The sequence below is a fragment of the Chiloscyllium punctatum genome, unplaced genomic scaffold (genome assembly GCF_047496795.1).
Source record: "Chiloscyllium punctatum isolate Juve2018m unplaced genomic scaffold, sChiPun1.3 scaffold_303, whole genome shotgun sequence".
NCBI lineage: Eukaryota > Metazoa > Chordata > Chondrichthyes > Orectolobiformes > Hemiscylliidae > Chiloscyllium > Chiloscyllium punctatum.
In genome coordinates this window covers 70,521-87,330 of record NW_027310037.1, presented here as the reverse complement: position 1 = coordinate 87,330, position 16,810 = coordinate 70,521, and the positions used below count along the sequence as shown (strand labels likewise).

Below are 16,810 nucleotides of genomic sequence, written 5' to 3'. Positions count from 1 at the left end.
TATCAAAACCGACTTGCCTTGGATTATCTGTTGGCCTCGGAGGGGGGCGTGTGCGGGAAGTTTAACCTGACTAACTGCTGTCTAGAAATTGACGATAATGGTAAAGCGGTTTTGGAAATTTCCGATGAAATTCGGAAATTGGCCCATGTGCCAGTACAATCTTGGCGTCCTCTTAGTGGTATCGGATGGTGGGGTGGTCTCCTAGGTGGTAGTTGGTGGCGCACGGCGCTACTGATGGTTGGGGGGTTGTGATTCTTCTTCTCGTATTACCCTGCCTAATCCCCTGTATTCAGCTTCTAATTCAGAAAAATATTTCCCGACTCCAGGCAGTGGTGTTTCCACAACATGGGACACGGGAACTTAAGGTGATGTTGCTGCGAAAGTCCAAAGATTTCCCAGGCCCTTAAGGAAGGGGGGGGGTCTTATCTTGATCAGGCACATCTTAAAAAGAGAAAAGGGTGGAATTGTGAGAGGTAATTTCGGTTTGCAATTTTAAGATGTGCCTAGACCACAGACTGATCTATAATAAAAGATAAAACTTTTGCTTCTTTTCTAAAACATTAGACTTTTGCTTTCTTAAAACATTTTGTATACTCAAAAGTAGAATAGTTTAAAATAGTGCAGTTTGTGAGCAGAGTAAAACAAACAGGCCCTTGATTGATGAAACCATAAACACAGGCAGGGAAGGATGAGTCCTTGACTGATAAAGACTGCAGGACAGGGAAACGACTCGAGAGACATCTGCTACAGATTGATACAGAGACATCTGCTACAGCACAGACAGAGAAGAATAAGTCTTTGATTGATAAGACTACAGGGGGAGAAAAAAAATAACACCTCTAGGGTCTGGAGGCATTTGTTGCAGACTTTGTGATAAGGATGCAAGTTGGAGAATAATGATGTTTTTAAGAATGTGAACCTCATGGCTCGTTAGAACCAAGGAGGGGAGGGACTTGTACTGTATATAATGAGAAACTTTGTAAGCCTCAGCGCGCCTTTTACTCAGAAGCCTGCCCATCTCTGCAGACTTGCTAATAAAGCTTTGTTTTCCTGAATTTGTCTAGAGCGATTATTAAGAAGCAATTTTCGTTTCTAACAACAGCTATACAGTCATGAGTGGGAAGGGAATTCCCTCCATGAATAAAGGAAATCTACTGCAGAGCTCTCACAAAGGGAATTCCTCCCCTCAGTAAACTCTCCCATCACATGACCCAACATATCAGCAAAAGCAGGTCGCACCACGCATGCTCTAGCCAACACAGTGACCCGCGGATGATTGATGTCAGCACCGGATCAATGAAAGGACGGTGGGCGGAGCTGGAGGACCGAGCGGGATGTTGGTCCTCCAACCAATCAAAGTAAATGAAGGGCGGAGCTAAACTAAACCATGTGATCACCCTCGCGCGCGGCGCCGAGTCGCCGTAATGAATGTTCGGGAAGTTATGGAGAGAAAGGATACGGTAAGGAAAGAAATAAACAGGGAAACGGGAGAAAAACTGTGTTGCTATGAGCGGAGAGGTTTTACAAACAAATTGTGCACGTCGGAAAACATAAATTTGAACGTTCCAGTCCCGTGTTTGCAGTAAATGGAGAATTGCCTCAGCGCGGCTGCAGACCTGAGTAAGCGCCGCCATCTTTATTCGGGACAACGATTCACTGGACACGTGCGCGGCCGCCATCTTTGTAGGGGGCAAGGTGCAGCCAGGCGCATGTGCAGCCTTTCTCTATTATAGAGTCATTATGATCACAGCAGCCAATACTGCTCTGATTCACCTCTGGGCTCCCTCATGACCACTTTGTCAATATCTAGCTTCCTCAGTGTTAGAAACGAAAATCGCTTCTTAATAATCGCTCTAGACAAATTCAGGAAAACAAAGTTTTATTAGCAAGTCTGCAGAGTCGGGCACCCTCCTGAGTAAAAGGCGCGCTGAGGCTTACAAAGTTTCTCATTATATACAGTACAAATCCCTCCCCTCCTTGGCTCTAACAAGCCATGAGGTTCACATTCTTAAAAACATCATTATTCTTCGATTTACACCCTTATCACAAAGTCTGCAACAAATGCCTCCAGACCCTCCCCTCCCTGGCTCTAACGAGCCATGAGGTTCACATTCTTAAAAACATCATTATTCTTTGATTTGCACCCTTATCACAAAGTCTTCAGAATCTCCAAAGTTGTTTCTCTCACCCTGCAGTATTATCAGTCAAGGACTCATCCTTCCCTGCCTGTGTTAATGGTTTCATCAATCAAGGGCCTGTTTATTTTTACTCTGCTCACAAATTGTCAGCATTCTGCACAATTCAAACTATTCTACTTTTGAGTATACAAAATGTTTTAGAAAAGAAACAAAAGTTTTGTCTTTTATTATAGATCAGTCTGTGGTCCAGGCACATCTTAAAGTTTAAACCGAAATTACCTCTCACAATTCCACCCTTTTCTTTCTTTAAGATGTGCCTGACCAAGATAGCCCCCCCTCCTCAAGGGCCCGGGAAATCCTTGTCTTTCGCAGCAACATCACTTTAAGTTCACACGTCCCATGTTGTGGAACCACCACTGCCTGGAGTCGGGAAATATTTTTCTGAATTAAAAACTGAATACAGGGAGTTAGGCAGGGTAATACGAGAAGAAGAATCATGCCCCCCCCAACCACCAGCAACGCCGTGCGCCACCAGCTACCACCTAGGAGACCATCCCACCATCCGATGCCACTAAGAGGACGCCAAGATTGTACTGGCACATGGGCCAATTTCCGAATTTCATCGGAAATTTTCAAAACCGCTTTACCATTATCGTCAATTTCTAGACAGCAGTTAGTCAGGTTAAACTTCCCGTACACACCCCCCTCCGAGGCCAACAGATAATCCAAGGCAAGTCGGTTTTGATATATAGCAGCCCTCATCTGATCCTGCTGCTTAGCCAGCAGCTCCAGGGCCAGGGCAGTCCGGTTAGTAATAACCTCTACGACTGCTTGGAGCCTGATAATTCGATTCAACATATAGATAGGAGTACGGTATCCCCATGATCCGTCCTGTGCCCATGTAGCTGGCCCGTAGTATGCAATAATCCGGGCCGGTGGCCACTCATCCCCCCAATCACCGACTTGGATATCCCTTGGCGACCTACGGAGAGAGTCAAATAGTTTAATTCCCAAATCGTTGCCTTCCTTCCGGGGTAATAGGAAGAACGCAGGTCGTATTAGACCCAGGAAGCATACCCCAGCCCATCCCATGGGTAGTTTGGAGTATGCCTGATTACCGCATATCCAAAATAGGCCATCTGGAGCAGGCCCTCCCTGCCTCACAACATCATCCCACAGTTCCTTTACCCCAGGGACGCCCTCATAAGGACTAGGACCACTGCAATTCCAGTAATCAGTCCCCAGCTCGTCAGAGGAGGAATCAGTACGTAATGGAACGCAATTTCCATGATCCCGGTTTGCAATGTACCAAGTAATATCCTCAGGCCACCATACTCGCGTGGTTGCATCCAATACATTCTGACAGGGACTAATCCCTACCTCCACTGTCCCCTTGCCTTCAATACAGAACCGGCCCTCAGGGCTGTTTGTCAGTCTCCACCCCTGGCTTTTTCTATCGTTGACACAGGTCCAAGTGGTTTGTAGCAACTCCCCTATGTCTAAGCTTTGACCAGTCCACGGCCATTGTTCCGACATATGCGGCCCCCCACAAACCCAGCAATTGCTAACATTTAAAACAGTGGCTATTCTAGAGGTGAGATCAATAAACAGGTTTTGTGTAACATCAGGGAGTTCAATCTTTCCTTCTACCTCTTCGTATACCGATGGCACTTTAGAGAGCACGACCGTTCCCTGACGGTCTTGCTCTTTCCCCAACCCCCGATCAGTGATCTGTATCTTGGTCTCCTTGACTCTGTCAACCTGTTCCCTGCGCAACACGGAGGATAGGTCCCACCTCCCAGTTTTGCTAATACACACCCGGCGGTCATTTATAGGGCATCCACGGATTTTGCCACCGTATCCTTTATTATATACCTGATAATAGGGTCTTCCACCCTCCCAACATTCATGGCGTGCACTCACATCGTAACACCAATCGTCCACATAGGAATGGGACACAATGTTCCCGAGTAGATTCGAATCCCAAGTCTTACTGTAGGTCGACATTTGTCACATCTTCCCTCACCCTCCCCCACATACAGGAATAAATTGATCAATATTCCCACCAATACAGTCCAAGTAGAGTTCATTATTGCTGTCTTTTCAGTTTTACCACCAACGGCTTGTCCCCTTGCTCGCATGTCCAAGTACTTTCTCCTTCAGACGGAACAGGCCCCTTTATCCTCGATGCGTGGACCCACCCTTTCTCTTTCGTCCAAACAGCTGCTTCAGTTGTTAACAGAACCAGGAACGGTCCTTCCCACCGCGGCTGGAGCTTTTCGGCCTTCCAGGTCTTAACAAGTACCCAATCTCCGGGCTCCACCTTATGCAAGAGGAAGTCGAGCGGCGGAGTCTGAGCCAGGAGACCTTTCCTCCGGAGTTCTGCAAAAGAACGGGATAAGGCCAGTAAATAGTTTCTGACAAATACATCTCCCCCTTGTAGAGTGGGACATCCATCAACCTTACTCCAATATGTTAATCCGAACATCATTTCATAGGGGGAAAACCCGACATCCCGGCGAGGTGCCGTACGGATCCTCAATAGGGCAATGGGCAGGCACTCTGGCCAAGGTAACTTAGTTTCTAACACCAGCTTAGTCAATTGGGTCTTGAGTGTGCCATTCATTCTCTCAACCCGACCCGAACTCTGAGGATGCCAGTGTGCATGGAATTTCCATTGGATACCCAGGGCAGTACAGATCAAATGGTGTAGCTTAGAAATAAAATGTGTCCCACAGTCTGAGTCGATAGATTCCATTATGCCATATCTCGGGATTATATTCTCTAACAACAGTCGGGCCACGGTTGGTGCATCGACTTTGGCAGTTGGGAAAGCCTCTACCCAGTGAGTGAAATGGTCTACTATTACTAGCAGATATTTCCATCGCTGTACTGGGGGCAATTCTGTAAAGTCAACTTGGATCCTCTGGAATGGCCTAATTGCGAGGGGCTGACCACCAGCTGGCATAGAACGCATGGCTTTCTTGTTAATACGCCGGCAAGTGGGGCATCCGACTACCTCCTGTTGGGCTAATGTGTATATCCCCCTGCATACATAGTCTCTCAGGATCGTATCACACATGGCTTGCACCCCCCAGTGGGTTTGATGGTGTAATCGGTGCAGAATGCCCCGGGTGATCTGTTTGTTCAGTACTTGTCTCCCGTCAGGAACTGTCCACTTCCCGTTAGTATCTAGCCGGGCACCCAATTGATCCATTTTATCAATCTCCCCCTGGGTGAAGACGGGTTGTTTAGCGAGCCCTTCCCTCAACGGTATTAACGTTAACAATTGGACGGATTTTTCGACCGCTGCCCGCTTGGCTTCCTCATCTGCCAGCCGGTTTCCCACCGCTTCCGGTGTCGACCCCTTCTGGTGACCGGGTACATGGACTACTGCGAGTTCTGTAGGTAACGCCAGGGCTTCCAACGTTAGGCTGATCATTTGTTCGTGAGCTAATTCTTTTCCCCGGGAAGTTATCAATCCTCGCTCTTTCCAGATTTTCCCGAAAGTATGAACGATCCCGTATGCATACTTTGAGTCAGTATATATGGTTCCCACCTTCCCCTCCAACAACTTCATGGCCCTCTGGAGGGCGTACAACTCACAGGATTGGGCTGACCACTTCCCGGGCAGTCGTCCGGACTCGATCGTCTGTTTCGTTGCGCCATCTACGACAGCATAGCCACTGTACCGTACGCCGCTGATGCACCGGGAGGACCCGTCGATGTACAGTTCCGGTCCTTCCATAGCAATCGGGTACTGTTTCCTTCTTACCGGGCCTTTTCCTGGTAACATGGTGATTTGGAGAGGTTTGATGTTTAGGCCCCCTCTGTTCCCCTCTCGGTACCATACTTCCGGGTCTATTTGTTGATCATCTTCTTCGGTGAGGGCGAACAACCTTACCACTATTTCCCCGTTACTTGGTACCGTTCCGATCCCTAGTTTGACCTGCAAGTCTCTTCCTAACAAATTAAACCCCGCCGATGGCAATAGAAGGAGGTCTCGTTTAGTAGTTCTGTTTTCATATCCAATTTCCACATCCTCCACCACTGGGACTTGTAATTTCTGTCCTCCAATTCCAGATACCCCCATAACTGTTCCTCCTGCTCGGGTGCCGGGGGGTATTTGGATTATTCTTGAACTTTCGGCTCCCAAGTCCACCATAAATGTGATCTCCGATCCTTGGGGCCCTACTTTCAAGTTTACCAGGGGTTCCTGTCGATAGTCCTTTTGCCCCAAGGGTAGGAACCCCCGACCTCCCTAATCTTCCTCCATCAGTGCGTACGACCGCACCTCCCGCTTGTAGCTGGGGCACTCCCGTTTAAAATGTCCCTCTTCATTACAGTAGTAACATCTGAGTATCCTCTTCGTTTCCCTGTCGCGGTCTCGCGTTCCTCCACTCTTCCTTTGTTCCGGCCATGGTTCTCTTTTCCTCTGCTCTTGCCACGACTCTCCCCTCTCCTGTTTCTGCCACGGCTTCCCCTTTTCCCTTCTTCCAGCTGTCATTTGTTGCACCGCTTGCATCATTATCTTTGTCGCCTTCTTTTGCTTCTCATCGTCCCTTCTCACAAACACCTTTTGCGCCTCCCGTAGTAGTTCACTTAGAGATTTACTATCCCAATCATCCATTTTCTCTAACTTCTTGCGTATGTCCGGCCAGGCTTTTGATACAAACTCTACCCATATGAGTTGTTGTCCCACGTCCGTCTCAGGGTCCACCCCAGCGAACTGCTGCAAGTTCTTCCTGATCCTGTCTAGGAAGTCCGTAGGGGTTTCCTCCGGGTTTTGATGATTACCAAAGGCCTTGGTAAAATTGTGCCCCTTCGGGGCTGCCTGTCTTATTCCTTTTATCCAATATTCCCGCATGTCCCTCATGTTTCGCCGTCCTTCCTCCGTGTTCTTATTCCACTCAGCGTCGGTGAGGGGAAACTTCTGCTCCCCTCCTTCTCCCCCCTCTTTCTCCCAGACCAACAGCGCAGCTTGTCGTATCATCTGACGCTCCTGGCTAGAGAACAATGTTTTCATGATGGAATACATCTCTTCCCACGTGTAAGTATTCGGACCCAAGAACTGATCCAATTGTTCAGCAAGTCCCATGGGGTCCTCTAGTAGACCCTTCATCTCCCTCCTGAAATTCCGTACTTCAGTACTCGTTAAGGGAACATCTACATATCCCGTCCTTCCTTCCTCGCCCCCCATGGGCACTTCCCGGAGTGGATTCATTCTTGCAATCGAGACAGGGTTTTGTCTGTGACCCCTTCCAGCTTGAGATCTGGTCTATACCCCTGAGGTAGCCTGTGATTCCTCCCCATTTTCTTCCCCTTCCCCTGACTCGTCGTCACCCGGAGGAACATTTTGTGGGGCAGATGGGGTCACGTAGGGCGGCGGTAAGTGATCTAAAGGATCCCATTCTTTCTGCCCTTTCGAGTCTTCATTAGTTACTTGCATTTGGCAAGATATCGTAACCGGTAGCCAACAAAGGGCATAATCCCTTTCTTCCAGATTAACATCAGGTTTTGAATTGACATATAAAATGAGAGCTTGCCGGACCCAGTCTTCGTCAGTACCGAATCTAGGCCACCACACTGAGTCGCCATGAATAGGTTTCTGGGACCACTTTTGACAGTATTTTACCATCTTCCTTTTAGATTTTCCTTTTCTCCCACCCTGATCCCAATTATTTAACATTCTTCCTAACGGACTATTGTCAGGTACCCCGGGGTATTTGTCATTGTCTCTGTTCAAGCCTACCTTTCCCTTACTCGCCTTGGATCCCTTATTTCCCATTGCCGAGGACTTCGTAATTTTCCCGTGATAATCTATCACAATTTAGCCAATTCCCGGACCTTCAGTCCCGTGATCGCCCAGGTTCCTTTGCAGGCACCCCCGGTCTTTGGATTCCTGTGTCCTACGTCTCTGTGACACAGATCACAGGCACCCCGTAGGTACACGTTCCTCCTCAAACACGGTCTCTGCAAAATCCCTCACAGGCAAGCCCCGGTCTCTAGATACCTGAGTCCTACGTCTCTGTAGAAAAATCCACAGGCACCCCGTAGGTCCCCAGGCGTCCGGAAACACGGTCCCCGCAAGTTTTTCTTACCTTGGGTTCGGTGCACCGAAATTACTCGATCGTTAACCGTCCCCACTGCCTCGGCTACACCCCTCCTTTGTTTTCCTGAGCCTCCCGGGTATCACTCGCTCAAGCCGCGCGGGGCGACAAGCAAGGAATCAGGGACTGCTGAAATCAGCAGGGTGCACCTTCTCCGATGTCCTTCCTCAGCTCCCCCCGCGGCCGGAGTGTTGATCCCGGACAACGAGCCCCCAAGTTGTTAGAAACGAAAATCGCTTCTTAATAATCGCTCTAGACAAATTCAGGAAAACAAAGTTTTATTAGCAAGTCTGCAGAGTCGGGCACCCTTCTGAGTAAAAGGCGCGCTGAGGCTTACAAAGTTTCTCATTATATACAGTACAAATCCCTCCCCTCCTTGGCTCTAACAAGCCATGAGGTTCACATTCTTAAAAACATCATTATTCTTCGATTTACACCCTTATCACAAAGTCTGCAACAAATGCCTCCAGACCCTCCCCTCCCTGGCTCTAACGAGCCATGAGGTTCACATTCTTAAAAACATCATTATTCTTTGATTTGCACCCTTATCACAAAGTCTTCAGAATCTCCAAAGTTGTTTCTCTCACCCTGCAGTATTATCAGTCAAGGACTCATCCTTCCCTGCCTGTGTTAATGGTTTCATCAATCAAGGGCCTGTTTGTTTTTACTCTGCTCACAAATTGTCAGCATTCTGCACAATTTAAACTATTCTACTTTTGAGTATACAAAATGTTTTAGAAAAGAAACAAAAGTTTTGTCTTTTATTATAGATCAGTCTGTGGTCCAGGCACATCTTAAAGTTTAAACCGAAATTACCTCTCACACTCAGTCTCGAACCATGGGTGTATTTTTGGTCCGTTTACTACTGTATTATTACTTTTATAGACCCTTTGTAAATGAGTTTTTCACTGCGGCCCAGCCCCTGACCATGGACTGCTCTATTATCAGATTACTTTTTTCTTGAATATTTTTGACAGACAAGAATTCTTTTTTCCAACAAGCAAGTGTATTTTCCTTCCATTTCTGACGATCAAATTCTGCACCATTTTCATTCCCTGTAATCCATTTTGCACTCCCTGAAACATCAACTGTATTTCTCCTTCCACAGATACCAGTGATTAATGCCAAAGCCCTGTTGCTTGTGGAGAGGGTGATGTTTGACTTTCTTGTACAGCTGCAGTTTGTGTGGTGGAGGTGCTCCTACAATGTGGTTGGGTAAGTGGCATTATAGATTATTCATTCAGCAACAGTGATGATTTGAAAATAATGTCCAAATCAACAACAGTTTGTATTTTTATTATCATGCTTATAATTTCTCAAAAATACTATTGAGAACTTTAGACATAAGGCCAGAGATGGAGATATTAGGTCAGGTGACCAAAAGCATTGCCAAAAAGCAGGTTTTGAGGGATGTCTTAAAGGTGGAAAGCAGACCTGTGAGGTTTTGGTTGCGAAGTTCAGACCAAGCTGCTGCAGCAACTGTCGAAAAAGCCACACAGGTGAAGTAATGAATTAACAAATGGTTGGGAGTCTCTAAGAAAGTGGGTTGTCGAGGTCTCAGTGTGTGTGGTGCAGGGAGCTAGGGATTATCACAGCCAGGAATTAAATCAAGTGTGAGAATTTTAAATTGAGGGATATTGGCCAGGTGCTGGCAGGTGAGACTAGATTGGGTTGGGTTATCTAGTCAGCATGGACGGGTTGGACCGAAGGGTCTGTTTCCTTGCTGTACATCTCTATGGCTGTATGTTGATTATAATTAGGAGCCTTTTGATGAATCAACAAGCAGAGATTTAGACTTTCTTGAGATTACAGGGAGGTTGAATGTGGCAAGCTGGACCTGAGTGTGTTTGGAAAATGAAGTCTGGAGATGAGACAAGGGTGGAATCAGCTAGAAATAGTGGTCTTGGAGTGGGGCTGAGTTATCTCACACACCTCACCTCCCCTCTGGGATTAAGCTGGTTGCCAGATTGTGAATCAGGGCAGTAACACAATCGGGAGCTGAGTGGCCCTGGTGGAGCCTAAAATGAGGGTCGCTGATCTGACTGTTGCTGAGCAGCTGCTGCTTAGTAGCCCTGTCGATGACATCTTCCATCACTTTACTGCTAATCGAGTGTGGACTGATAGAGGGAAATTGGCTGGGTTGGATTGCCCCGTGTTTTTGTGTTGAACATCCCTGGGCAATGTTCCACATTGTAGATAGGTGCCAGTGCTGGAGTGGTACTTGGCTTGGTGGGTGGCAAGTTCTGGAGCACAAACCATCAGTATTATTGCCAGAATATTGGCAGGGCCCGTAGCCTTTGCACGACTTAACAGTTTCTTGATGTTATTCAAACTCAACTGAACTGCTTTAAAACTCACATCTGTGATGTTGGAAACCACTGGAGAAGGCTGAGATGGATCATCCCACTTTGCACTTCTGGCTGCAGATTGCTGCAAATGCTGTCATCTTATCTGGTGCATGGATGTGTGAGGCCCCTCCATCAGTAAGGGTGGGGATATCTGTGATGCTTCCTGCAGTGAGTTGTTTAATTGTCCATCACCGTTCACAACTGGGTGTGGCAGAACTGCAGAGCTCCGATCTGTTCCATTGGATGTCGGATCACTTAGCTCTGTTGTTTGCTGCTGATGCTGTTTGATATGCAGATAGTCCTGTTTGGTCACTTCACCCAGTTGGCACTTCATTTTTAAGTCTGCCTGGTGCTTCTCATGGCATGCCCTCCTTTACTGTCCATTGTGATGGGTGAGTGCGGGATGTACAAACCCATGAGATTACAGATTGTGCTGGAGTACAGTTCTGCTGCTGTTGATGTCCCACAGTGCCTCAGAGATACCCAGTTTGAGATCCTACATCTCTTCAAAGTCTATCCCATTTAGAACGGTGATAGTGTCACTCAACACGATGGAGGTTTTTCTCAACTTTAAGGCAAGACTTTGTCTCCAAGAGGAATGTGTGATGGTTGGTCTTACTGATACTGTCATGGACAGATGGATCTGCCGCTGGTCAATTCATAACAATGAGATCAAGTATGTTTTTCCCTCTTGTTGGTTCCCTCACCACCCTCTGCAGACTCAGTTGAGCAGCTATACCCTTTAGGACCTGGCCAGCTCAGTCAGTAATTCTGTTGCAGAGCTAGTCTCGATTGTGGACATTGAAATCCTGTACCCAGAGTACATTTGACACCATTTTATTGCCTCAGTGCTTCCTCCAAATGTTATTCAACATGAAGGAGGAGTGATTCATCAGCCAAGGGAGGACGGGACGTGGTAATCAGCAGGAGCCATGAGACTTCCTGGTCTCCGGAGCCAATGCTGTGTACTCCGAGGGCCAATCCTCCCCATCTGTACACCACTGTGCCACCACCTCTGCCTGGTCTGTCCTGCTGGTGGGGCAGGACATATCCAGAGATTTTAGGAGAAAGTGAAGACTGCAGATGCTGGAGATCAGAGTCAAGGGTCTGGTGCTGGAAAAGCAAAGCAGGTCAGGCTGATGAAGGGCTTAGGCTAGAAACGTCGATTCTCCTGCTCCTCGGATGCTACCTGACTGTTGTGCTTTTCCAGCACCACACTCTCGATATCTTGGGATGGTGATGGTGGTGTCTGGTCATTGTTTGTAAGGGATGATTCCGTGGGTATGACTATGTCAGGCTGTTCCTTGACTAGTCTGTGAGACAGCTCTCCACATTTTGGCCCCAAAAACCATATGTTAGTGAGGAGGACATTGCACTATCGAGGGGGCTGATTCTGTGGTTGTAATTTCTGCTGCTGTGTTAGTTGCCAACTGGTCCATCCAGTTTCATTCCTGTGTTGAGACTTTGCAGTGATTATTTCAGTGAGTAGCTGGCTGGGCTGCTGTCAGGTTGGCAGGATTTTTTTCGCCAATGATAATGGTTTCATGGAGATCAGGAGATTCCTAATACGTTGTTTTTTTTTCTTGAATTCAGATGCCACCATTTGCCAAGATGGGATTCGAACCTGGACTTCAGTCATTTGTTTTAATATTCTGGATAAAACCTAAATACATCAGGTTTGTTCATTCATTTTAAATATCACTAACCCTGGTTTTGTTTCTTTGTAAAACACTGCCCATCATCCTATCTCCTCCATCCTCCCCTCCACCAACGAGTGAGGAGCACATGGAGTTTCTCTGTCACTAAGACTGAGATAATCCGATCTGCTGCTTCTCTCCTCCCGCTAGCCCACTGAGCCAAACTGCCTCACGTGGTGTTCCTGGTTTTGTCCTGAACCTACATCTATCTCCAGTGTCTTGTCAAGTCTTATCAGAGCTCACTTTGACACTTTACCCTAATCTCACTAAACTCACTTTCCAACTCTCTTTCCTCTGCTGCCGCCTCATCACTCCCCCTCGTCAATTCATAGATATTGTTCCTTGTTCTGTCTGTTGGTCTTTTTTTTTGGTTATGTCCTTCTCTCCCATTCTGTGAAAAACTAATACTTGACCTCACTGTTGTTGGAAAATCCTGCTCCATCTTCACTCTCCTTTTCCTTTCTGAATTCCTTGCATTTGGTGTCCCTCAACGATGTATCCTTGGTCTCTCCTGTATCTCACGTACATCATGCCAGGAGGTGATATCATCCAAACACACTGTGTTAGGTTTGACATGTACACGGACGATGCCCAGCTCTCCCTCCCCATCATCCCTCTCCATTACTCCACTGTTACTCAGTTATCAAACTGCTTACCACACTCCTACTACTCGATTAGCTGCAGTTTCCTCCAATGAAACATTGTCATGGTTAAACCCATTGCCTTACATTTACCTTTCTGCTGAGCCCCTCCCTCTCACTGGGAACTCTCTGAAGCAGAATGACACTCTTCACAATATTGCTGTTATATCTGACCCCAAGGTGACCTTCTGATCAGACATCCACACAATCACAAACACCAGGAATTCCAATCTCTTAAACGTTACTTTTTTCCACCTCACCCCAGCTCCATTGCTACTGAAACCCCTTACCCGCGTCTGTGTCACCTTAAACTTGAATCCAAAACCGAACCCTTGATTCCGTGACTCATAATCTGGTTTCAGACTCCCCTCTCAGTGTTTACCCTCAGACACATCCTCTCAGTGTTTATCCTGTCAAACCCCTAAAGAATCCCATCTGTCTCAATGTGATCACCTCTCTTTCTCCAAAATCCAGTGAGTAGAGACCCAACCTTTTCAACCATTATTTAAAAGATAATCCCTCCAAACCAGGGATCATCTCATTGAATCTTCCCTGAAATGCCTCCAATAAAGTGACACATTTCCTTATCTAAAGGGACCAAAACTGCTCTCATTACTGCAGATATGGTGGTCTCACCAGCACTTCCACACGTTACTCTCAGGTAGAGACTCCAAACTCTAATACTGAAAACTTTTGAAACAGAACATTCGATTCCCCTTCCTGATTTCCTGGTGTAACTGTGTGGTAGCTTTCTGTGTTTCCTGAACAATTACCACAGGTCCCTTTGTGGTGCAGCTTTCTACAGTTTCCACCATTTAAATAGTACTTTGTTCTTTTATTATCTCCTCCAAAATGAGCAACTTCCCATTTTTCCCAAGTTACACCCCATCTGGCAACTTGTTGCCCCCTTCTCCTGTGCATCTCTCTCTTTTCATAATCCTCCTAGACCTTTACAGTTATGCCTTTTCTAGGAGATATCCCCCCTTCCCATTCTTCCAAACATTTACTGGGAGCACTGGGCAGTGGGAAGCAGGTAGAGTTGCTATCTTTTTAGGGATACGCTTTGGAGTGATTGAGAGGATCTTCCTACCCATTGGTCAGGATGGAGACAACTTGCCCATCGTTAGGCATTAGCCTTTCACACCCATGTCTTATTGATGAGGCAGAGCGGCAGCACGGAATGAAAGAAAAGAAAGGAATTCTTGTTCCCCATATCTCACTGACCCTTGGATCATTTTCTCCAATGTGTCAAAGAACTGCTGTGTTCAATTACATGAGATCTCAAGTTGGAATCTCCTAGAAACCCACAGATTTCCCTCTGAGTTGACTGCTGATGTCCTCTAGGGTAATATGTACAGTAATCCTGGGCCACAAGGAGGGGATGCTGTGAGTTTCTAACTTAAACTGATAGTGACAGATTTTATAAACTTGTATTACGGGATATTACAGGTGGACATTCAGTTGGTAATCTCAGTAAATATTCTGCTAAACTCTGATTGAATTACTCAGTATATCAGGATCTGGATATTCACATTGTGTGTGTGAGTATTGTGTTCCAGATCAATCCCATTTGCTGCTTAAAAATTCTCCTTTGAATCATCACATTCTCTCAAAAGGTCTCCCCAAACCTTCAATGTGTCATGTAATCCTTTTATGATGACCTGATGAGTGTAAGGTTTATAATTCGAATGTGTAATTTTTGTATAAGGATGTCTCAGAGAGGGAGCAGAATATTCTTAAAGGGGAGAATAACCATTTTGAGGGGAGGCTGTTGTTTATTGGTATCAATGACATAGGAATAGAAGAGTTCACATTATTGGATCATTGGAATCTCTTGTGGGGTAGAATTGCCCTCCATCAGAAGGATGGATTGTACTGGCACTGGAAGGGAACAGTTGCTAGTGCTATTCAGGAGGCATTAAACCAGTGAAGGATTGTGGGTAAACTCAGAGAGAGAGTGAGGGAAGAGCTCAGTCTGACGCTGGTACAGTTCAGACGTCAAACAGTCAAGGCAGACAAGGGCAAGGCACAGAATGAGCAGTTATACTGCATATGTTTCAATGCAGGGGGCAGAGGAGCTCAGGGTATGGTTTTGAACATCGCACTGGAATATTATAGCAATTACAGAGGCATAACTTAATGACGGATAGGGCCAGCAGCTTAATGTTCCACTGTATAGATGCTATAGCAAAGATAGAAAGGGGGCAACAGAGCAGGGGGAGAGGTATTTTTGATAAGGGATAACATTACAGCTGGGCTTCAAGAGGGTATTCCTGTGAGTACATCCAGGCAGAACTGAGAAATAAGAAAGGGATGATCTCCTTATTGGGATGGTACTATTGACCGCCCCCCAACTTCCCCAATACTCAGCAGGGAGTTGAGAAGCAAATTTACGAAGAGATCACTTATCTGTAAGAATAGTATGGTTGGGTACAAGACTTGACCTTCTTTGTTATTCATTCACAGGATGAGGGTGTCACTGGCTGGGCTCAAAGGGCAGTAAAGAGTCAACTACATTGCTGTGGGTCTGGAGTCACATGTAGGCCAGACCAGGTAAGGATGGCAGATTCCTTCCCTGAAGGATGTTAGCGAATCTGATGAGGGTTTTTTTTCGCAATAATCAACAATGGATTCGTGGTCTTTAATAGATTCTTAATTCCAAATTTTTATTGAACTCACATTCCACTGTCTGCCGTGACCGGATCCAAACCCTGGGCCTCAGAACGTTATCTGGGTGTCTGGATTATCCATCTAATGATAATCTCACTCGGCCATTTGGCAGGGTGAGAGACTGAAGTATCCGTGGGGCAGCACATCAGCACCAAAGATCCCATGGTCTCTGCAGAAGATAGAAAGGGCTGGGGAAGGAGATATATCCCTGGTGGTGGGGTCTGACTGTAGGTTGCAGACATAGCAAAGGTTAATGGAGATTAGTGGGTGGCAGGTGAGGACCGGGGGATTATATTCTTATTGTGGTTGGAGGTGTGGGGGGAAGGCAGAGGTACAGGAAGTGGAGGATATGCGTTGGAGTGCATTGTTGATCAAGTGGGTGAGAAACGCGGTCCTTGAAAGAGGAAACCTTTCTGGGATGTCCTGGAGTGGAATTGCTTCTTCTGGGAGCAGATATGGCAGAGGCGGAGGTATTGGGAGTACAAGATCACGTTTTTACAGGAATATACTCGAGGGTAATCAGGAGAGCAAAAAGGGGACTTGAAATATCTCTAGGACATAGTTTAAGGAGAATCCAAAGAGATTCTACAAATACTTTAAGCATAAAATAATAACCAGACAGACAATAGGACCCCTTAAAGATCAATAAGGCCATCTATGGAACAACAGGATGTGGGAGAAATACTATGCTCTTCTATTCTACAGAGTTTGGAGAAATAAGTAGTGATAACTTGAAAAGTGTCTATGTTACAGAGGAGGAAGTACTGGATGTCTTAAACAGTAGCAAGGTGGATAAATCCCTGGGACCTGATCAGGTGTATCCCAGAAATTTGTGGAAAACTAGGAAGGTTTTGGCAGTGCCCCTCCCTGAGGTATTTATATCATTGTTTGTGACAGGTGAGGTGCTGGAAGATGGGTGCCATTATTTAAAAAAGGTGGTAAGGAAAGGCCAGGGAACAAGAGAACAGTCAACCTAACGTCAGTGGTAGGTAAGTTGTTGGAAGGGATTCTGAGGGACAGGATTTACATGTATTTGGAAAGACGAGGATTGATTAGGGCTAGTTAACATGGCTTAGTGTGTGGGAAATTCTTCCTCTCTCTAACTTGATTGAGTTATTTTGAAGATGTGACAAAGGTGATTGATGAAGGCAGACTCTGGGCGCTGTCTATATTGACACTGAAACATGTTCCACAAAGCAGACTGGT

At 46.3% G+C, this 16,810-nt stretch overlaps 1 long non-coding RNA gene across 3 annotated transcripts in view; it reads left to right on the top strand.

The window, feature by feature from the left end:
- Positions 1 to 1,405: 1,405 nt before the first annotated feature.
- The window catches only part of LOC140472346 (uncharacterized), a 32,836-nt gene continuing 17,431 nt past the window's right edge, over positions 1,406 to 16,810 (top strand). Inside the window, exons 1-4 of one of the 3 annotated variants that reach the window (XR_011957567.1) lie at positions 1,406 to 1,460; positions 9,357 to 9,463; positions 12,190 to 12,272; positions 15,401 to 15,487. This is a non-coding gene — a long non-coding RNA (uncharacterized lncRNA). Of the gene's footprint in view, positions 1,461 to 1,503; positions 1,621 to 9,356; positions 9,464 to 12,189; positions 12,273 to 15,400; positions 15,488 to 16,810 lie in introns of those variants that run through there. The other 2 variants (XR_011957565.1, XR_011957566.1) reach the window with 2 other exon arrangements.